The sequence below is a fragment of the Lolium perenne genome, chromosome 6, assembly GCF_019359855.2.
Source record: "Lolium perenne isolate Kyuss_39 chromosome 6, Kyuss_2.0, whole genome shotgun sequence".
Lineage (NCBI taxonomy): Eukaryota > Viridiplantae > Streptophyta > Magnoliopsida > Poales > Poaceae > Lolium > Lolium perenne.
This window is the reverse complement of record NC_067249.2, coordinates 166973690-166997844: the sequence shown is the minus strand read 5'-3', so window position 1 is coordinate 166997844 and position 24155 is coordinate 166973690. Positions and strand designations below refer to the sequence as shown.

The 24155-nt window shown below is 46.5% G+C and overlaps 1 long non-coding RNA gene across 11 annotated transcripts; it reads left to right on the top strand.

Moving 5' to 3' along the window:
• The first annotated feature begins 15078 nt into the window (after nucleotides 1-15078).
• On the top strand, nucleotides 15079-23983 carry LOC127307007 (uncharacterized). Of its 11 annotated transcripts, XR_007855026.2 has the most exons (13): nucleotides 15095-15204; nucleotides 15774-16197; nucleotides 16283-16325; nucleotides 16426-16478; nucleotides 16564-16694; nucleotides 16790-18034; nucleotides 19128-19310; nucleotides 19611-19712; nucleotides 20036-20287; nucleotides 20806-20957; nucleotides 22726-22845; nucleotides 23342-23465; nucleotides 23599-23983. It is a non-coding gene; the product is annotated as an uncharacterized lncRNA (long non-coding RNA). The 11 variants fall into 11 exon arrangements; XR_007855033.2 differs by lacking the exon at nucleotides 22726-22845; XR_007855028.2 differs by lacking the exon at nucleotides 23342-23465.
• The last annotated feature ends 172 nt before the right edge of the window (nucleotides 23984-24155 follow it).

The window sequence follows — 24155 nt, the reverse complement described above, 5'->3', positions numbered from 1 at the left end:
ATGTAACACATTTGAATGCATTCTCTAGGCAAATATTACACATTTCAACACATACATACATAGGGTTTCAAAATATACATGTGAAATTTCATATCTAGGTTTCAACAAATCTATGGTTCAAACACATGCATACATGAGGCTATGAATTTCAACACATACACTACAATATAGAGTCCACAAAAAAAATTCCATGTCTAGGGTTCATGTCCAAATCTAGCAAGATCTATGAAATTAGTGGATGAATGGAAAAGATTCGAAGGGGATTACCTTGAGAAATGGATGGGGAAGAGATTGGCCGGACATATCTGATGATTTGGTGGTGGATTTGGTGGGGGGAAGAGGGGGGAGGAGGAGGAACCGTCGGCCGCCTCCTGTTCTTGACGCGAAGCAGAGAAGGAAAGAAGAATGGGTCGGGCTGGGGGCGGGCGCGGGCGCCACACATAAGTGGATGTGTGGCCGGCCTGCCACGTCGGATCGGTGCATAGCTCAGCGTCGACAGCGCCACGTCAGATGAATGTGTGGCGCCGGCAGCACGGACGCCACACGAGCATGTGTGGCGCTCATGGAAGGTGTGCCACACAACAGTGACGGACCTACAGGGTATGCCTGCGGCCGGCCGTGCAAGTGCATCTCCGTTTTAGTCAGCTGGCCGGTGCAATCCGAGCTAACACATGCAGCCTTTTCGTCAGGGACATGGGTTTTCATGCATGTGTCGTCAGGGACTCAGGGACATGGATTGATAAGATAATGTAGTTCCGCAGCTTCCGCTTAACTACTGCATTGGGTTCGGCAACTGATCACTTCACTAGTGGAAAACGGGGCAATAGGCCCGGTCCATTTGGGCCTTTAGACCCGGTTCCCGAACCGGGACCAACTAGGCGGGACTAAAGGGGGTACCCTTTAGTCCCGGTTCAAAGATAAACCGGGCCTAAAGTCCTCGACACGTGGTGCGGCCAGGGAGCTCGCGGTAGAATGGCTTTGGTCCCGGTTCGTGGTACGAACCGGGCCTATGTTTCTCTGCCGCGGCAGAGAATTGCTATTTCTCTGCCGCGGCACAGATTTGGGCTGTACCAGCGTTTCTCTGCCGCGGCAGAGAAACAGGGCGTTTCTCTGCCGCGGCAGAGTTTCAGCAATGCATATATATATCATTCAAGAAACCACAAAAAATCGTCATGAACATATATAGACAACGTCAACAGTACACGACATAGTTAACACAGTACACGTAATGCATGCATATTTACAATACAACATGTCCTGAACGAATATCCTCCCCCGTCACGATCTTCCGATAGTGCTCTCCACCTGGGGTAAGGACCTCGGTAATAAAGAATCCCGCGATTTCCTCTTGAATTGCTTTTATTTGATCCGCTGTTATGAGAGTGTCCCGCAGGCGTGTCATCTATATTTAAAAAAGGAGATCAATATATGAATGGAACTCAATACAATAGATGGTACTAATTAAGATTAATTGTGAAAATTTGTTATCGTACACGAGTGTGGTGTATTTGGGCATCCCCACCCTTGGGACAGGACATGTCATGCATGAAGGTGCAGACGTAGTATCCACATAAGTTATTCCCTTGTTCCTGCCTCATACACTTTACGAAAAAATAGTTCGATCAAACTAATAATCAAGCATCGTATTGAAAGTAAATATCATATATAAAGTTTCACGGACATAGCTATATATATAGTACTACTTACAGGGTAATCTCTAAATGTAAGCTCCGGTTTCCATTCACCCGGAACAGTATTGATGAACCGTTTCCAAGCCCTGCCCGGCAAAAAATAATGAGTAAATGAGTAATTGATTAGTTGATGATATCTTCGAATTAGAGCAGATGAAGATGCCAATACGAAATTGATTGAAACTACCTCTGGAGGATGGCAGCCATGTCCGCCCATTCCGCATATTCTTTACGTTTCGAGTCCATGACGTTTACGACTCCAAGGTGAAGATCAATGATTAGGAGAATAAAGTGGAAACTGCACAAGCATAGCTCAATGATTACGAGAATAAAGTGGAAGGTGCACAAGCATAATGTATGTTATATATAACACTCACTTGAAGTTGTAGGGAAAGAATATATCCTCTTTGTCTCTTGCTTCTCTAAAAACATTACGATGTTGTCCTCTGTGTCCTTGGGGTACCGTCGAACCGTAACTTCATGAACTGTGTTTGGGTCTATGAACCCCAGCGGTAGGAGCTTGCCTCTTTTGTATTCCAGCTTCTTCATTCTGCATAATTAAATGTATAGCGTACACAAAGAATATAATGAGGATAATTGTTAGTGCAAATGAATGAGCTACAAACTTAATTACACAAATAAATCACTTACGAGCGTAGCAACTGATGACAGCTTTGTCGAGGGCGTCTTGATTGAATAACTGAAACAGTTCTTCGAACTCAAGGTTTATCTCGTCTTCCCCCCGGAAGTAATGCTCATCTCTAAGATACACCGTGATGTAGCTTTCACATCTTCGACGGGCTTTCAGGTACCAGTCATGCAACCTTCGCATCTGAGTCCCTAGACGCGCGAGCTCGCCAGGTTTGACGAGATCAGATCCGTATCTATACTTGTTTACCACTTGAGCCGTTGGATAGTAATCTTCGTACTCAACTGATGCTCCTGAGCTCTAGCCGCCCGTTCAATCATCGATGCCGTCTCACGGATCATGATATGGCTCCACGATGAAGTGGGGTGCGGCCTGAATGTCCTGCTGTCCAAGCTGGGCGACTTTTTTTGCTTCTTTGCTCGCTCTAGAGGACTGTCCAAGAGAGCGGTCATAATCAGCTCTCAGCTCAGGTCTCTTCATTCTCGTCTCGGCAAAGTGCTTCACTGTCTGCGGTAGAATAAACATCTTCTTCGGCGCAAGAAACGCCTTTTGCTCTTCAGTCTGCTCATGTGGTAACAACTCTGGAGTCTGTGCCCTCATTGGAGTTGATGATCTGTTCGGAGCTGTAGGAGGTGCCGCGGACCGCTTCCTCTTTTGCTTAGGTGGAAGCGGCGGAGTCTCCTGATGAGGAGGAGGAGGCGGCGGAGTATTTTCACGCGGAGGAGACTGGTCATGGATAGGGGAATCATCATCGCGCAGAGGAGAATCATCACGCGGAGGAGACTGCACAGGTGGCGGAGGAGGCGGAGGTGGCCTGCTTGTTGGCTTCTCACCTGGAAACACAATGTTCTCCTTCCGCCATTGCACGGTGGTTCTACGGGCTTCTCCCAGTTCTTTGATTTCCCCATCTTCACCTGCAGGGTGCTCAAGCACCAACCCCTCATACTCTCTCAACACTTCATCCATCATCACAACAGCAAAGTCGTCTTGGACCGGACGGCAATGGTAAGACCTTGTAGGTAAGAGGATGCCGACCGCCGCCTTGAAGGATAGGTTGAAAACTTTAACATGCAGCTCACAAGGACGGCTCTCAGTGAGATCATCCACGGGGGGGTAGCGAGGAGGCTCGACCACCTGGTCATCATCATCATTATCCACCTGCTGAGAGGAAGCCACGCTGCTTTTCCGGTGTGGTTGAGATTGCAGCGGGGCGATGGCATTGAGCAGTGCAGGATCTACAGCCTGCCCCCGAGCCATCTGAGATGTAAGTACTTGGGTTACCATGGTTAATTGGGCTTGCATGGTGCTCATACCCTCCTCTAAGTTAGCCAGGCGGTCTGTTTCCCTTGCCTTCCTCCTCTCATGGCTTTTATCAGGAAATCTCTTCCTTTCCGCAGGAAAGCCATACTTCCACGGAACGGAGCCTGTTGTGCCTCGTGTTCGTCCGCCGTGTTCTTTGTTCCCAAGGGCGCGTGTCAGCTCATCGTTCTCTCTTTCGGGCTGGAACAACCCCGCCTCCACGTCCCTATGTGCTTTTTCCAGGGCATCAATGGGAACCTTCAGATGAGCTTTCTTATAGATGCACTTCCTCGTTTACGGATCCAACGTTCCCCCAATCCCGTAGAACCACTCCTTGCACCGTTCGATCCAACCGTGTGTCCCTAATCTGATCCCTTTATCGGTCAGTTCCGCCTCAGCTGCCTGCCACTTAGGACGGTTAGCCCTGTATCCACCTGGACCCAGAATTTGGTGATATAGCTTCAACGCAGCATTTGCCTTATTTATTTCCGACCTTCTCTTAAATTCTTCTGACTCCGTGCTGTACTTCACGAATTCGTCCCAGTGATTTTTTACCTTCTCACTGTCCGGAGTCTTCTTTAACTTGATAAGGCGGCGCAATCTTTTCTTGTGGCTCTTGAATAGTTCGGCCATCTTCTTCTTGCCAAACTCGCGGAGGGCCTGCTCCATCTTGGCCTTTTCAGCGTCACCCCCCTCTTCGGGTACTATGTTGAAATGTGACATGAGCTTGTTCATAATGCTGTTTTTGGCTACATCATCGATATAAAGACCTTGAGCTTCTTCCTCTGCAGACAGCACTAGTCCCTTCGGCTTGTGCCATTCTCGAACGGTGATCGGGACGTGGTCCCTAACAAGCACTCCGCATTGAGCTATAAATGACTTTGCACCTTTCTCTGGAGCAATCGGTTTACCATCCTTTTCGATGTGGGTGATGTCGTGCCTAACACCGTCATCCAACTTTTTGGCCGGGCCTCGCTTCCTCGACTTTACAGAAGAAGTGCTCGATCCGGAGGGCTAAAAAAGAAATAGTTCATAGTCAGTACAATTTAATTAGTTAATGCATCTAGTCGATCAACAGTGGCTTAATTAATTTATATACCTCGGTGATAACTACAGTTCGGGAGCCATTATGATGATCTTGTTCCTCACCGGCGCCACTAGGATCTTCTTCCTCAATATTCTCCGCTCCCTCACCGGAGTCATTCAAATAAGTTGCGGTGACATCGTCACCGCCATCATCTGGAATAACGTCGTCGTCGCGATCATCCAGAGTACCGTTTGCTATGAGTTCCTCCATGAAATTTTCTTGAATTTCATCTCTCTCCATGCTTTCTACAACGACCTGCAAGCTATACATAGGAACCATCATATGATCAAATTAAGGATAATGCAGAAAACTGAAAAATGGAGTGTGTAGTTCTTAACTAAGGATCGATAATATAGTGCTGAAAGCAGATACTGCAGTTACATGCATACATAGATCGGGTTCATGTTTATTTAACCCTAATACATATCAATCACTACTACAACCACTCAACCGCGCAGACCGGGTCCTAGAGGGCGCCGACCGGGTCCTGAGCCGCGCTGGGTGTACCCCCAAAGCCACGGAACAACAACGGGAGCATAGCTAACATGAGATCCCCGCATAATGCTCCATCCGGTCCTATACATGTTGTCTAACGCGTACATGTAACGGCGAACATGCTGGTCCTCCGCTTCAATGCGCTGAGCTACCTCCTCCGGCGGGGCCGGCTCCCTCTGAAACGACCGTGGCCCATAAGACCTCCACCAAAGAATATCCGGGTCGACAACGGGACCCGGATTCCGCACCAAGGTGCGCGACCCGGAAGCTAAGACCTCCCAGTGCCACCCCGGCGGAGCCCAGTCCCGGACCTCCCCCATCTGCTCCATCTCCTCTAGAAGAGTCAGACCACGGCGCGGCGGCTGTCGCGGCATCGTAGCTACGAAAACAAATCATATATGTACTAATATAAATAAAAAACATGATATTGTGCTAAATAAAAAACTTCACTACTTTTGTACTAAACGCCGCGTTCCACGACCCTGTTTTGGGGGCGTCGGCAGGGGCGCCGGCAGTACCGGCACCGCCACGGACTCGGCGCTCCTCCTCGCTCGCTCTTTCTCTATTTCGCGACCCTAAGTCTATGTCGCGGCGGCAACGCTACGGACTCGGCACCGCCACGGTCTAAGTCGTCGGCGCGCGCGGGCGGCGGCGCCGACACAAATGAATCTATTTTGTAACTTTTGTAACTTTTTTCTAACTAATTTTACTAACTTTTTTATAACTAATTTTACTAACACTAACTAACTAATTTTCTAACTTTTCTCTAACTAATTTTACTAACACTAACTAACTAATTTTACTAACACACTAACTAATTTTACTAATTAACACACTAACTAATTTTACTAACACACTAACACATTAACAATATATAGTAACAACTATACTAATTAACAACTATACTAACAAATTTTATAATTAACTATACTAACAATTAATAATATACCAACAATATACTAATACACTAATTAACAAAAATAAATAAGAAAAAAAAGGGGGCCGGGGGCGCGCGCGGCTCACCTTGCCGGCGGAGGAGGGGCGCGGCGGTGGAGGAGGACGCGGTGGTGGAGAGAGGAGGCGGCGGCGGGCGTGGAGGAGGCGGCCGGCAGTGGAGGAGGAGTCGTCGGTGGCGGGCGGAGCGCGGGCGGCGCGGCGAAGACGGTGCGCGAGGCGGAGGGCAGCGGCGGTGCGCGAGACGGAGCGCGGGCGGCGCACGGCGGCGGCGGCGGTGCGCGAGGCGGAGGGCGGCGGCGGTGGTGCGCGCGGCGGTGGCGATTTGCGGCGGAGGCGCTGTCGGGCGGGGCAGCCTAGCGGCGCTGTGGTCTCCTCCTCGCGCGATTGATTTGCACGAGGAAGGAGACGAGCAGTTATACTGCACCCCCCCTTTGGACCCGGTTTGTATTACAAACCGGGACCAAAGGCCCCCCTTTGGACCCGGTTTGTAATACAAACCGGGACAAAAGGCCAATTTTGCTGAGATTTAGCTGCGCGCGCAAAAAAGGCCTTTAGTCCCGGTTTGTAATACAAACCGGGTCCAAAGGCCACTTTTTTTAAAAAATTTCATTCCCGCCTTATTTCAAATGAAAAAAAGCCACCGCACTGCCACACGTGTCCACCGCCGCCACCGCCGTGTAGTGGCCACTGTCGCCACCGCCACCGCCTGGCCACCACCATCACCGCCATGTACGGGCCACCGCCGTGTACTGCCCACCACCGCCACCGCCATGTACTGGCCACCACCGCCACCGCCACACGTGTCCCTTCCCCGTGCCACGTGTCGCCGCCGCTTCCACGTGCCTCGCCCCACCGCCACCGCCACACGTGTCCCTTCCCCGTGCCACGTGTCGCCGCCGCTTCCACGTGCCTCGCCCCGCCATCACCGCCATGTACGGGCCACCGCCGTGTACTGCCCACCACCGCCACCGCCGTGTACTGGCCACCGTCGGCACCGCCGTGTACTGCCCACCACCGCCACCGCCACCGCCTGGCCACCACCCTCACCGCCATGTACGGGCCACCGCCGTGTCTTGCCCTTCCCGTGCCACGTGTCGCCGCCGCTTCCACGTGCCTCGCCCCGCCGTCACCGCCATGTACGGGCCACCGCCGTGTACTGCCCACCACCGCCACCGCCGTGTACTGGCCACCGTCGGCACCGCCGTGTACTGCCCACCACCGCCACCGCCACCGCCTGGCCAGCACCGTCACCGCCATGTACGGGCCACCGCCGTGTACTGCCCTTCCCCGTGCCACGTGTCGCCGCCGCTTCCACGTGCCTCGCCCCGCCGTCACCGCCATGTACGGGCCACCGCCGTGTACTGCCCACCACCGCCACCGCCGTGTACTGGCCACCGTCGGCACCACCGTGTACTGCCCACCACCGCCACCGCCACCGCCTGGCCACCACCGTCACCGCCATGTACGGGCCACCGCCGTGTACTGCCCACCACCGCCACCGCCACACGTGTCCCTTCCCCGTGCCACGTGTCGCCGCTGCTTCCACGTGCCTCGCCCCGCCGCCACCGCCATGTACGGGCCACCGCCGTGTACTGCCCACCACCGCCACCGCCGTGTACTGGCCACCGTCGGCACTGCCGTGTACTGCCCACCACCGCCACCGCCACCGCCTGGCCACCACCGTCACCGCCATGTACGGGCCACCGCCGTGTACTGCCCACCACCGCCACCGCCACACGTGTCCCTTCCCCGTGCCACGTGTCGCCGCCGCTTCCACGTGCCTCGCCCCGCCGTCACCGCCGTGCGACGTGTAGATCCCGCTTCCACGTGCCACGCCCCGCCGCTTCCCCGCGCCACCTGTCGCCGCCGCTTCCACGTGCCACGCCCCGCCAGTGGAGGGCGCAGTTCCCCAACGACGTCGTCCAACAGGCGCCATCGTCGGGCCGTCGCCGTGTTCGAGCTCGATAACCCGAATACAACTTGGGCCGACAACGACCCTCGGTGGGACGACATTTGGACCGAGACAACCTCCGACGACGAGTAGATCGACTAGACTAGTTGTTTATCTATTTTATTGTATTTTCAATAAAGTCGTTGTGGCAGACGCTGATGATGAGAAAAGTTTCCCGCCAGATTACATGTGGAATTAAAGTACAGAACTCAACTGAAAATTAATTAAGATACATGGCCAGATAGTACTCGTGCCTAGCCCTATAGTACTCGTGCCTAGCTCAACTGAAAATTAATTAAGATACATGGCCAGATTCGACTGTTCGAGTCATTCAGTCATACTCGTGCCTAGCCCTATAGTACTCGCCACTGTAGTCGTCGTAGTCGCCGTCATCATCGTCGCTGGCATCGGGGTCGCGGTAGTCAAACCTCGGCGGGAGAGCACGCGTGGGCTGGGACTGAGGGTAGCGCAGGCGGGGGCCACGGTGGGCCATGACACCCTGGAGAGTTCGGTCGCGCCACCACAGCCGACGGCCGGCCTCGTTGAAGTTCGAAGGAGGCGGGCCGCCCTCCTCGTGCCTGGCGAGCGCCCTCTCACGCCGATTGATGAAGAAGCTCTCCCAAGTCGGGCTGTAGTCGGGATGCCACTGGGGATTCCTCCGCTGCTCTGGCGTGAGCTCGAAGTAGTAGTGGTTCGTGATGGCCATCTCGCGCGCCACACCTAGAGGGACAGGAGGGACCGGTACCCCTCCGACGCTCAGCAACCAGCCGGTAGGGACGCGGTAGCCCGGCGGGCAGGGGTAGTTCGACGCGCAAGCGCCTCCGCCTCCCGGAGGGTTAGAGATACGATGGAAGCCATGTGACCTGGTGATGAGGTTTGCGAGATATGAGTCTAGATGTGATATGTAAATGGAGGCCAAGCCAACATATATATAGTGAAAAAATGGCGGGAGGACGGAGGCGGGAAGCCGGTGGAAAGCGCGGGAAGAAAAATAGGCGGGAACGCGGTGGCGCCAAAAACTCGTCGGTGGGATAAGGACGTGTGGGTAACCTTTAGTCCCGGCTGGTGGGTACAACCGGGACTAAAGATCCCTGAAGCTGTCAGCTAACAAAACTGTCGGTGGGATAAGGACGTGTGGGTAACCTTTAGTCCCGGCTGGTGGGTACAACCGGGACTAAAGATGTCGGCAGGATAAGAACGCATGGGTGGACGCACTGCTCGATGAGATAAAGCATGTAGCGCACGACGCCCTGTCGAAGGAACAAGACAAAGTAGAAGAGGTGCCGTGCCTATAAAAGGAGCATCGATATGCCTTGCCAAGCCCCTGAACGACTACATCTCATCTAACAGTGTTGGGGAAAGGGTTGGGAAATCTCCCGTGGCGCATCTCCACTTTTAATATCTTACATACAGTTACATGATTACACAAAAATAAATGGGAAATTGATTGCCATGTTGAGATACTCATTTGTGCCATGAACATTCTTCAATTAACTTGATGATGGAGCATCTTCATCATTTAATTAATCTTCTTCGGCCGTAACCATGGAGCATCTTCATCATTTAACTTGATGCTTGGATCAATGTTCACTCTGAAGGGTGGAATTTCATCAAACTGATTATAATCTTCTGACATGTCTGTCTTGTCCTCCACTCCCACGATGTTTCTTTTTCCAGAAAGAACTATGTGGCGCTTTGGCTCATCGTTTGATGTATTTGTTTCCTTATGTTTCCTTTTTCTTGGTTTGGTAGACATATCCTTCACATAGAAAACCTGGGCCACATCCTTGGCTAGGACGAATGGTTCGTCTCTATACCCAAGATTGTTGAGATCCACTGTTGTCATTCCATACAACTTGTCTACCTGAACCCCGCCTCCTGTTTTGTTGACCCATTTGCACCTAAACAAAGGGACCTTAAAAGAAGGTCCATAGTCAAGTTCCCATATATCCTCTATGTAACCATAATATGTGTCATTTGGGCCTTCATTCATTATTGCATCAAACCGGACACCACTGTTTTGGTTGGTGCTCTTTTTATCTTGGGCGATCGTGTAAAATGTATTCCCATTTATCTCGTACCCTTGGAAAGTCACTACAGTCGAAGATGGTGTCTGGGCCAGCAAGTACAACTGATCTTCAATATGTTTGTTATTCAGGAGATGTTTTTGCAACCAACCGCCGAAAGTCGACATGTGTTCACGTCTAATCCAATCGTTCGACTGCCCCGGGTTCTGGGAGCGTAGAAAGTTCTTGTGGTCACCAATATACGGAGCCACCAAGGTGGAACTTTGTAGGACTGTGTAGTGTGCTTGAGTCAAAGAAATCCCGTCCCTACATATCATTGATTTCCTTCCTAGCGTGCCTTTTCCACTTAGTCTCCCTTCATGCCGTGATTCAGGAACACCAATCGGCTTAAGGTCAGGAATAAAGTCAACACAGAATTCAATGACCTCCTCTGTTCCATAGCCCTTGGAGATGCTTCCTTCTGGCCTAGCACGGTTATGAACATATTTCTTCAAGACTCCCATGAACCTCTCGAAGGGGAACATATTGTGTAGAAACACAGGACCGAGAATGGAAATCTCATCGACCAGGTGAACGAGGAGATGTGTCATAATATTGAAGAAGGATGGTGGGAACACCAGCTCAAAACTAACGAGACATTGGACCACATCATTCTGCAACCTCGGTAGAATTTCTGGATTTATTACCTTCTGAGAAATTGCATTGAGGAATGCACATAGCTTCACAATGGGCAGTCGAACATTTTCCGGTAGAAGCCCCCTCAATGCAATCGGAAGCAACTGTGTCATTATCACGTGACAGTCATGAGACTTCAAGTTCTGGAATGTTTTCTTCTCCATATTTATTATTCCCTTTATATTGGAGGAGAAGCCAGACGGGACCTTGATACTGCTAAGACATTCAAAAAATATTTCCTTCTCTGCTTTTGTAAGAGCGTAGCTGGATAAATGACGTCCTTTAACTCTCTCATGCAGCTTTTTGGGGTCTTTCCAACGTTGCTGGTCCTCCCGTGCTTCTGGTGTATCTTTTGTCTTCCCGTACACACCCAGAAAGCCTAGCAGGTTCACACAAAGATTCTTCGTCACGTGCATCACATCGATTGAAGAGCGGACCTCTAAGACTTCCCAATAGGGTAGATCCCAAAATATAGATTTCTTCTTCCACATGGGCGCGTGTCCGCATCGTCATTCGGAACAGACCGTCCGCCGGGACCCTTTCCAAATATTACATCTAGATCCTTGACCATACCAAATATATCAACACCATCACGATGGGGAGGCTTCCTCCGGTGATCAGCCTCACCGTTGTAATGCTTGCCTTTCTTTCTTACGGGATGGGTAAGCCTAAGAAATCGACGATGCCCCGGGTACACGACCTTCCTCGACCTTTTTCCAAATAATCACCTTCGAGCTCATGTAAACAGTGTGTGCATGCATTGTATCCCTTGTTTGACTGTCCTGAAATGTTACCAAGAGCAGGCCAGTCATTGATGGTTACGAAAAGCATCGCTCTTAGGTCAAATTCCTCCTGCTTGTGCTCGTCCCACACACGTACACCTGCTAGGGACCACAGCTGTAGAAGTTCTTCGACTAATGGCTTCAGGTACACATCAATGTCGTTCCCGGGTTGCTTCGGGCCTTGTATGAGCACTGGCATCATAATGAACTTCCGCTTCATGCACAACCAAGGAGGAAGGTTATATATACAAAGAGTCACAGGCCAGGTGCTATGGCTGCAGCTCTGCTCTCCAAAAGGATTCATGCCATCCAGATCGAGACCAAACCGTAAGTTCCTTGCATCCTGCGTAAAGTTTGGGAACTCTCTATCGATTTTTCTCCATTGGGAGCCATCAGCAGGTGCCTCAACATCACGTCTTTCTTACGGTCTTCTTTGTGCCATCGCAACAACCTAGCATGCTCTTTATTTCGAACAAGCGTTTCAGCCGTGGTATTATAGGAGCATACCACATAACCTTAGCGGGAACCCTCTTCGGGGCGCTCGCCCTCAACATCACCAGGGTCATCTCGTCGATCTTATACCGCAATGTCGGTGCACACCGGACATGCATCCAAATTCTCGTACTCATCGCGGTAGAGGATGCGATCATTAATGCATGCATGTATCTTTTGCACACCTAATCCTAGAGGGCGGACAATCTTCTTCGCTTCGTACGCATCGGCGGGCAATTCGTTACCCCTTGGAAGCTTCCTCTTAATTATTGTCGGCAACTTTCCAAATCCTGAGTCGGTGACACCGTTCTTCGCCTTCCATTGCAACAATTCCAGTGTCTTTGCCCTAGCTTTTTATGGCCATCTTTGCAAGTTGGGTATAACAATTTGTTGTGATCTTCTATCATCTTGTCGAAGGCCAACCTTTCCTTTTCAGTTTCACATTCTCTCCTTGCATCAGCAATGGCCCGACCAAGATCATCATCAGCAGGCTCATCTGGTGCCTCTTGATCTTCTACTTCATTGTCTTCATTGCCTTCGCGGTATCATCGTATTCAGGAAATTGGGATAACCGTCATCATCCTCTTCCTCTTCGTCATTGTCTTCCATCATAACCCCTCTTTCTCCGTGCTTGGTCCAACAATAGTAACTGGGCATGAAACCGGATCGCAGAAGGTGGCTGTGAATGAGACTCGAGCGAGCGTAATTTACGGTATTCTTGCAGTCCACACATGGACAATACATGAAGCCACCATGTTTGTTTGCCTCCGCCACGGCCATAAAATTATCCAGGCCCGCAGTGAACTCGTCAAACCGTCGGTCAATGTACATCCATTGCCGATTCATCTGCATGATATAATTAAGCTGATCAAAACCATTACAGAACATCACGATGTATATATACACATGCATTTTATCAATTGCAGATGAAAAGGATAAAGTTGTTAACCTCGATGAAGAAGAAAAAAGCAAGTTAAGTGTGGCTTGATTTGTGTAAACTCAAGTGGCAAATCCTCTTAAGCATTTCATCGAACACCTCTTGTGCATGTGAAGAAGAGAGGAAAGCAATACACCCCTCTTGTGAAGATAGTGAAAAAATGGCTAAGTGTGGCTCACACTTGGGCAGGGGCAAGGTTATATAGCCAGAGGGGGGCCTTTGGACCCGGTTTGTCATACAAACCGGGACTAAAGGGTTCCCCACGACTGACACGGCCTGCCGCGCCCTGCGGTGGACCCTTTAGTCCCGGTTTGTATGACAAACCGGGTCCAAAGGCCGCTACAGGACAGGCGCCAGCGGGTGGGGTCGTCCTGGGCAGAAACGAACCGGGTCCAATGGGGGCATTGGACCCGGTTTGGTTCAGCAGTGGGTCATTTGCTTGGGACCAAAGGCCTCTTCTCCACTAGTGCTTGTATGTTTATCCCGTGTAAGCATGCAAGCTAGCTATGGTCATGCACCATGCATCCCTGTTTTACCATGTAGCTATTTTTCAGTATATGGGGCTACTAATTTAGTCTTAGTAGTCTAGTGCATGATTAATTATAAAATGTTCTGTTGTATTGTTTGTAACATCTTTCTGCACAATTTTATGTTCATTTTGATACAAACTGATTGTATTTTACAGAGTTCCCAAAATGATTACCCCACGAATTTAAGGTGCCAACAAGAATTAAGTTCAATATTAGAACACCCCATCGACGGTGCATGTGTCCAACAATTTACCTTTTAAAATATAATAAAATACATTTTTATCTAATTAGTTTATCATTTTGTATAATCTTAATTTATTTTTTATATAAACTCGTTGTCAATATGCACGTCATAATTTTGATACGGCATACCCTTCGCTAAAATCCTAGGTCCGCCACTGCCACACAAAAGGGTTAGATGGGTGAAATAGTTTGGCCGGAGGGTCAGTCTATGCTATAGTTGCAACAATGGGTTATTTTTGTGTAAATCGCCTCAGGTGACCATGATCAGTAGCTTGACAATGTACTTCACAAGTAATTTAAAAGTGTTTGGTTTGTTTAGTATTGAGAGGTGAGCACATGGTGATCAAAAGATGTTTGAAGCAAGAAACACATGATTGGTTCATGTACTTGAATGTCAAAGTTGTATAACTACTATATTATAGGGCAACCAACATCTTTTTTGTCATAATTTTGAGGTCTATTTCTGAGTTACTGTGCTGTTGACACGACACGTATGTGTTTGGTAGTTGCATTCCCGCAGTTATAATCCTATGTGCATATTTGGTGCTCCCTAGAACTTTTACTTAAGCTGAAGAACAGCTATGCAGTTTTTTTTGGGTTCCTTCGACGTGGTCGTAGCATTGTTACATGGTCAAAGCGGTGCGCCCAGCCGCTTAGAGCATCTCCAGTCGCGTCCCTCAAAAAGCGCCCGGCACAAATGATTTGGGGCACGTTTGGGACCGCGCCGGACAAAAAGAGACCAAAAATCTGTACAAAAAAGAGACCCTTCCCAGCCGCGTCCCTCAAACAGCGTCCGGATGCATGCATCTAAAGGTATAAACGATGCCCCCCATAGGGGGCCTCACAGCGATCCTCGCACGTGGGCCGTCGGATTAGAATCTTCAGCGCATCTCGGCCGTCCGCTCGTGGTGATTTTTTTTTTTCACCAGCCAAAACCTAGACTACCTTTCCCCAATCCCCACAGCCGCCGCGGCCATCCCGCATTCGTCCTCCTCCTTCTGATCTCTCCCCCAATCCTCACGTTCCTCTGTCCCCCAATCCTCCTCCAGCTCCACTCCCCTTCTCCTCCCCCACCACATGTCCTGATTTTCTCCACGGCTCGAGCAGGGAGAGGCGAAGGGCTGCAGGGCTCCATGGCTAGAGGAGGCGGATCTCAACATGGGGAAGCGGGCGGGGAAGATGCAGACCAGGACGGAGCTCGACATGGGGGAACACGCGGGGAAGAGTCGGATCGAGGCGGAGCTCGACGTGGGGGGGGGCGTGGGGGGGGGGGGGGGGGAGCAGGCCCGGCCCTGGGCAGGTGCAACCGGTGCGGCTGCACAGGGCCTGGGGCAGTGAAGGTCCTCCACCTGGGTATAGTACGTGTAGACCAACGAAATCACTCAGCAGGTAAGCGCTACTTCAGCCCAGCAAGTAGAGGTTCCGCTGCTGTTTTTTCCTCCCACGTTAGATTACAAGATGGATCTCCTAGCTGTGACTGCTTAAGGAAATCGACTCAATGACTACAATCTGTAGTCTCCAACAGCCATATGTTTCTTTCTAATTTTCTTCCTATAATTAGTTTCCGTATTATTCTCTGTATGCTAAGATCTTAATTCTCAACTAGGTAGTGTTTATCTCGCCATGAAAGAGAGGGCAAGCATGAGTGGATCTGTGGATGTTGTACGTCATCGTGATAGAATCCTGAAAGGAATCGATCAACAAATTTAATAGAGGCTTAACTATTTTACAAGTGTTTTTCTTACATAAAGAATTTTATTTCAATGTTGAGGTAACTAAAAAAATCTTAGGTGCAAATGTTGAACCTTGATTGAACAACTTTGCTACTATATGCACCGACTAGGATATGTTCGACTAAGTTAATACTAAATCGATAATTACGATCTGTACTGAGTGAGTTTTCTGATTCATTTTGAAGGAAATATATTGCAACTGATATAAAATTATGAAAATTTTAGGTCCTCATATGATACATAATTTTTTTCGACAAAAAGGTCCCCGTTTATCATCTCGCACAGGGCCCCTCAACCGACAGGGGGGAGCGAGCAGGGAAGACGCATAAGACTCGAGATGGAGAGGGTAGAAGAGGTGGACACAAATTGTGGACAAGGAGAGGGAGATGGAGAGGCGATGGGCAGGTTTCTTCTCTCCATTGTGTGTGGTCGTCATTGAAATTGGCGCAGGAAGGAGGCACGGCTAGGGGGCACCTCTGATGAGCATGGGCCCCCTTCGCACTGCCTCTCTCTCTCCTCTTGATGCTCAACGGGAGGTTTGCAAGTCACCGCCGCCACACGTTTCTTCTCAGGTGCAGGGGTAGCGCCGTGTTGCTGTGTGGGTTGGATGGCCGATGTCGATGTCCGAATTGGTGGTTGGCCTGTTGAGGTTGGTTTGAGACACGTTTTCCTGTTCCCTTTCTCAATCTGTGGTTGTGCCATTCTTGAGCCTGAGCTGTTGTGTTCTTGTACAGGTTCGTGCTTGTGTCTGGTTATTGGTAGGGGAACAGTGGACAGGTTTGCTATATTCCTGTGAATCATTTTCAGTCAATGGGACCTACAATATATGATTATACAACTTACTTGATTATATTTCATCTTTGCCATGGACAAAAAGAGGAGCACCACGCGCCCTCGCATCGGCAAGGTTGCGCGTGCGATTGATCAGAGGTCTCTCTCTATCTCTCTCATGCACACAGACCTACATGCATATGCAAAGTTGTGATCTCTTTTTCCGCTCCTTTATACATTACAGAAACTGAGGCATTGACACAAGAGAGCTCGGTGTCACACCCGTCGGCCGAGCAGCAAGCCATAACTGGATAACCAAATCACCAACGCCATTCTCAAATGCCACTGCTAGCTACTGCCTCCCTGAGCAGCAAGGTGAGCCTCTCCTTCCCCTCAGTACACACACTGAATCTTTACTTCACGTTAAGGTGACTGTCCAAGCCTTTATCTTTAATTTCCATATAGTGCAGGTCATCGAATACCATCCATTCGCACATTCTGATATCCTTTTTGGTGTATATTTACTTTCTTTAGATTTCTAATGCCACATTTCCCCAACTATTTTGTCGATAAGATCTTGGTGTTTAACAAAGGGTCTTCGAAACTAATGCCGAGAAGGAGACTGAAATTATGTAATAGAAAATTATAAAGTTTGAGCTCCAAACTGCACTATGATTCGTTGCTAAGTTGGTTGAAAAGTGGTTGAGATGATTTGTTGGCAGCTTAAAGATGGATTCAAAAAATTAATGCCTGCTAGCGATTTTATACAATTCAGGTCACTCCATAATTTAGGTCACTCCATGTGATTGTGGATCCCAAAAAAACACCCACACCTGCCAGACTATATTGGTAGAAATTTTTTTATGTTTTCACTAAAGGCAGGCTATATGCACAAGATTGCCACATAGAGTGTTGTTTATTATGCTAACTGAAAGAATGTTAGTGTTATGAATTCTAGGAGCAAATCGCCGCTGCATCAAGGTATCTAAATGGTAGAATTGCATGTCTTGAGCTTATATATTACCAGAATTCTATTTTTCGTTCTTTGTACTATACATATTCATCGTACTTTTATTGTGATACCAATATGCTCATAGTTTTCTTGTGTTTCTGATAATTTAGTATAGTTATACGATTACTGAGAGCCTACACATGTTTTTTAACAGATGTGATGTTTTTCATTTATGGTAGACAGATTTGAAAAGATATTATCACCTTTTGCAATAGTACTTTTGGTGATTTAGTTTTGGCTAATCTGAAATGTTTTTAGTGATATGAAGAACCACTCGATTTGGCTACTGATCCACACACACAACCTCTACTTTTGTTCGACCCGCCGCCTCCCCATCCTCCAGGCGAGCTCGTCGCGTCGCGTTGTCAGGATGAGGCGCAGGCCGCCGCTCGCGCCACCACCCATCTCGCCGCTAGCAGCACCACCGCGTCGTGCCATCGCATGGAGAAGGGCAGCAGGTGGCAGGCAGATGCAGAGTAGCCTGCTGCTCGCACCGCCACCGCGCGCTATGCTTCACCGGGGGATTAGCTGGTGGAGCTCCGTGGCCGGCAGATGCAGAGAAGCCCGCTGCTCGCACCACCACCGCCACGCTTTGCCGGGGAGAAGCTGATGGAGCTCCGTCCGTCATGCATGTTTCTGTACCCGCGAGCTTCTCCTCGTGACCTCGATGCCTCTGCAAATTTCTCCATCCCATCCCTTGCAGGTGCCCAATTCTCTCTTTTGTCCACCTCTTTCAATTTAATCTTCATATTGTTTTGCATCTTTGCTTCTCCAATTATTTGTTATGTATGCCTACAAGTTGTTTGATGAAAATCGAAGCAGGATACAAGTGGAAATGAATTCCTTTGTGGGCTTTGCTGTCTACTTACTAATTTGTTTATTTCTGAAATTTTACTTTGTTGCTACCCGTGCATGATATTATTGATGAAATATACGAGTAAACTCCAGGGAAAATATTAATGCGTTAGATTGTTCGAGATGTGCATCCCATAATGTTTCTCAAATTTGGTGAAGGTTGTTCTATGATTGGGCAGGAAGAGGATGCAAGGAAAGGTGTTGATTTTGCATGAATTTTGCTCTACCACTGGGCAGTGATTGGCCGTGTCCATTTGGGCGGCACCATGCCAAGTGGCGTGTGGAATTTATTCTACAAAATTTTGATTATACTAAATTTTCTCATTCTCTCTTCCACTAATAACTTCTTGTTTATTCCCCTAATATTGCATATATTGTACCCTACAAGAATCCTTTTGATGGATATGGTTTTAAGTTCAAAACCCACGAACAATCATTCATTCTTCTTTTGTACTTGTTTCTATCATACTTAAACAAATGGATGCTTATTTTATTTTTTCAGAAAAAATGGTACACCCATGTGGCATAGAAATCTTGATTCGTTTCCTGGAGGAACGACCGTGAGAAGAGTTTCTCTTCACCACCAGCAAGGAGAGTATATTTTTTTCAGTGTTGTTTGGTTCTATGTTGGTTAGAAGTTCGATTTGGCGTGAGAAATTTACTCAGGGGTACAGACTCCCTATTTGTAAATGATACTTGGAGAAGAGCAATAAGGAATTAACTTCATAGTTAGTAGTTCATACTTTGCCCCATTGTACAACTTTGATGGTCCAATAGATTAAATTACAATGCATTCCTTCGTAGTCATTATTTTGGCTCAGTCCAACCTTGATTTTGGTTGATCCTATCATTCAGCAGATTTGTAGGACATCTAGGCTATAGTAGTTACACTAGAGTCATTGTGTGCTCCATCTTCACTAACTGAAGTTCTTGATGTGTAGGCAATCTTGAAGCCATTGAAGGAGATGCATAGTGGATTCGATATGCTTTCTAGGGGTCTCACTATGTTCAATCATATAGAAAGTTCGAACTTGACATCAGAGGTTGCAGTGATGATTTGGCTGGAGTCTATGGAGCCAACTTTACTCCTATGTACAAGATAAAAGGAGGAAACGTGGCCCAAGGTAAATCAAGTCAAAAGCTTTAGTACCTCGATTTTTTTCCAACTACATGATAATGATTCATATGATTTAAGATATTTTAATATTCACAAAAAACATTTAGTAGTTGTGTTTTTCTGATAATCCTAAACCCAACTGATAACATTTCTCTTGCTCTTATAATGCGACAATAGGTTGTTTCAGTTTCCAAGATTATTTCTTATGGTCTGGTTTTCTTGCTACTATAAGTACTTGCTTTGACTAATCTCAACTCTATATTTTTTATTTTTTATTTCCACTGTGTGCTAAGGTTTCTGTCGACAGGCTTCTCAGCTGTTTGGGATGTATCACGGCTTTCTCTTCACTGGCGGAATACCTTTAATACATCTGCTTCTTCCTCCACATCACTCCGGGAAGTGGCTACAGGTATATTTTATCTTTGTAGTATTGGACCTGCCATGAAAATTGGCAAAAGATAGATTAGATCTCATGCTCCAGTAGGCATGGGAAATATTATATGTTACATTAGTGCAACTGATAAATTTCCATTGATACGATTAATTTGATTGTCAAGCATGCAAGGAAAAATATATTAGTATGAGCAGAGTTTGAAACAATGCTGGTAAACAAGTAGTAAAACACTATTTTCGATAAATAGAACCTTTGAGCTCATATGTGCATTTCTGGGATCGAAGAGGTCATCCTGTTCTCATTGATGAAACTGTGACATGTTTTCCCTTTGTTTGTAGGCCACCATGTTGATTGGTTACCAACGAGGAGTGCGGCTGTGCCTGGTGGGCTGGAGCGAAGATGTGGCTGGCTGGCTGGCTGTTGACTACTCCTTGGTGCAGAAGATTTCGATGGCGGCATTAGGCCATGGATGTGTCCTTCAGGATGTCCTTCTTTCTTGTGCTCTGCTCCATTCATTTCCTGGCCACGCTGAGCTACAATAAGAGACTAACTTTGGTGGGATATGAGGTGTTTGATCAGAAATTCATAAGGTACACATCATTTAAGGCGATGTTCACTACAATCTTCTATATATGATCTATCACATCTGCTTGACTCGAATTTTCACTATTAGGGGCACCTCATATTATTTTCAATATTAAATTTTGCCTGACTGTTTTTCATGGATACGATGGAGCGATGTACGAGAATGCTTATTTTTTAACTGTTCCAGCATGTATTTTTCTACTTATTGTCATTGGCTAACTAACTATACATTTATTTTCTATCACGCAATATATACTATTTAGTGTGTGATTCAGTATTATCTATGTCATCTATTGAGCGGCCTGGGCAGTTTAATTTGTGCTACTTATGATTAATTAGTAATATAATCTTCTCAAGTTGTTTTTTGTTGGAACATTACTTTTTTACATTACAAATAAATTCTTTATATCTCTTCTGAAGTCTCGGAAAAGAGATACAGCTAAAAATATGTCACTGTCTGACTTGTGTTGCATCTCTTCTGAAGTTTCAGCTAACAATTTCATTTTGGTTAATCTCTGTCCAGCAAAAGACGCATGGGCTCATGGAAATCTACAATAATTTGGCCAACTATTATATGCGTCTGTTGTAGCTCCATAGTTTGCTATGAATTTGTTATGTCGATCTTCACGGAAGGAGAAGCCTGGACACTCTTTATATTAAAGTGATGATTCTGAGGTGTGCTTTTCTTTTGTTGCCTTCTAAATACTTTAGCATCCACAAATAAATTGCCTCACCTTATTATGAAATGAACAATAGTTACTGAATATATCCGGTTTGTATCATTGAAATTTGATTTCTATCGCCATGGCTGCGTTTATCACAATTATATCCTAAGGATGGTTCCTACTAGGCTCATTGCGATTATGTTTCGTATATACAAACAGAGACTAAGATAGCTAAAGTTGTAGTTCAAATTACCACTTATTTCATTTAACTTTCTCATTGCAAAGTCGTATAATGTATATTGTCCTTTCTCATTGCCATTGAAATTTTCCATTCCAAATCGCCACTAAACCGAAGTTTTCTTGAGAAAAAAGGTGGTCATATCTGTTATTTTGTGATTGCTTCAGCAGTTGCGAGGGCAAATTGTTGGCATGATCTGCTTGCTCATGTTTTTGTTGTTTGCTTAATTGTTGAGTCCCGCCTCGGTGAAGATGTCATCGCCATGTGATGCCTCCTTGGCGATAGTAGCAGATCACTCTGTCGCTGCTGCTGCGAATGGAGGTTGCCTCCTCCTCTTATGGGTGCTCCTCCTCCTGTCCGTGATGATTTTTATGCACTAGGCACCGCCGAGCTTCCCACTGATGTACATGCCAGTGTTCTTGGATTTATTTAGTCTCGTCCTTCTGTCAAGTCAGGGGCGGAGCTGCGGCCGGTGCTACCAGTGCTATAGCACCGGTCCAGCTGAGTAATCAAAGGATGTATGTATTGGAATTCTTTTGAAAAAAGTGAAGCATGTAAGGGTAGCACCACTACAAATTGACAGCACTGGCTATGATCAATCATGCGGCCTGCTCAACGCTATAAGTTAGCACCTGTCGTCCTGCTGTTCTGGCTCCGCCACTGTGTCAAGTGAATCCTGTTGGCGTCTTGACATTAGAATTTGACAATGGAATGATTTTCAGATATAGTAAGGTAAAAGCCTATAGCCACTAGCAGACTGCCTCACATTCACCTATTTCCAAATTCAATTATAGAATTGCTTGTGAGCTATGACCAGTGAACCTTTTGTGACCAGTGAACCTTTTTTGAAGTCCATAAACTCTTACTCTCTATACCAGCTTACAACAGTGATTAATAAGCTTATCATCCGTAAACTTTATTGCCATCACCATGGCACGATGATCATAAGTGGGAATATAGACAATATTCATTCAAGGTCAGGTTGAAATATAGACCACCTTCTGGGCAGGAAAGTTCTAGCATCCATTGGCATAATACCTGGGTAGGTGAATACATTGATGCTCGAGAAAGTTCTAGGTTCCCTCAAAACACAAATATGCTCCAGAATGATTGTACCTAATATTGATGTATGACAATATGCTAGGTTATGTTTTTTTTAATTCGAACCTTTGACTCTACTTGGTCCTAAATCTATATAAATATGGATAATACATGTGTTATTGAATGGTACTATGGCTAATTATGTGTGTGAGCGCAAGCCCACCATTTGTTTCTTCGGTGAACTATGCATCACAGATCACACACTAAAATTTAATTGCAGCACGACATGTTTCTCATTGCTCTTTACGAACTATAATAATGATTTGATATATATATATATATATATATATATAATTATGCATAGATATATATATCAAATCATTATTAGATATATATATATATCTAATAATGATCTAACTTTTTTCCTCGGTGTTGTCATCATGCTTTCTGTTCATACTATAATGGTCCTTCTTGCTGGATGCCGGAACCATTACCAAAGAGTAATACATAGGAGGAGCTAGCCATTGAATTAATTACAGCATGGCCAATCCACTTTCAGTATCTTGGGTGACTTCTGATGTCTGGACCATTGCTCGATTCCTTCCCTACTTGGAAAATGGTGCTTTAATTCACCACTCATTACTCTGAAATTTATTAACTAAAATGTTTTATGCTTCCATATATCTGCCTAAAATTGCCTTATTACACAGTAGCTTGGCATTTCCTACTAGCCATGTCAGAAATATTATTCTTTGCCTTCCATCTGGTTATGCCGTGGAAATATGAATCGGTAAATAGTTTCATTGTCGTTCAAGCTCCGAGGTAGTTCTTTTGCTTTGACACTGCTTTGCTGCTCCGATATATCTCATCATATTTTAGTTATTGGTCACAAGATATATTTGGGGTTGTAATAACTACACATGAAAATCATGTATATTATTTTTTGGGAGAAGCCATCTTTTTAAAAGAAAATGGAAGTTATATCAAAATTGAGCTCTGCAGTGTGGTCAAAGATTGGTCTTTTTTAATCTACCACTGAGATGCTCTCCTTGTTAAAGGTATCAACTTGTCAGTATACCAGCTGAAGGAAGTTAAGAGTAACATATCTCATGCAGGCTAGCTACTTACATCTTGCATCCACAAAGAAATCAAAATACATGAAATGGATGAAACTACAATTTGGTAGCAAATTGAACTGTACTTCATGGAGAACTATATTTAGTTGTGTGGCTTCAGGTGGTAAGATAAGATCCTTTTAGACCATTTCACTTCCAAACTAAAAACGTTGAATATGTGTAGAATGGTTCATTCTTTCTTTGTGTCTGTCATTGGACTGCAGCCTTTTAATTTGAACCCTCTCTGATGTGTGCAGACATGGACTATTTTCAATGGGTTCTCAGTTCCGAAATCAGCTCCTCTCTTGATGTATTGTTATGCTATTTCCGTACTGTTGTAAACATTTTGAGTAGCTCTCATCGAACAGCTTATCTCGCACTTTACACTGTTGGGCCCTCTCTTATGATGACTTCAGAAGTAATTATGTTAGACGTGGCTGCCGCTTCACAATGCTTTATATTATTGCTTGGCTAAAAAGGATTAGAGGTACATTATATTTTTCATATGGTTAGTATATTCTAAATGATACAATACTCAAAATACTTTACACAGCGATCGACTATGTGAAAGGTTGAGGGCGTGTGGACTGATAGGCTTATTTTCTATGTGAAAGGTTGAGGGCGTGTGGACTGATAGGCTTATTTTCTGACTATTATCCTCAATTTGTCTAAATGCTTGATGCATTTTGGATGACGGGTCTTGAGAAAACCAGTTGTAACATATTCCTCTATTTATATGGCTGCATATAAGCGTTTGCTACTATGTTCGTGATTCTGTGTATTTTTTATCCTAATTTCATCCTATTGACTTCGT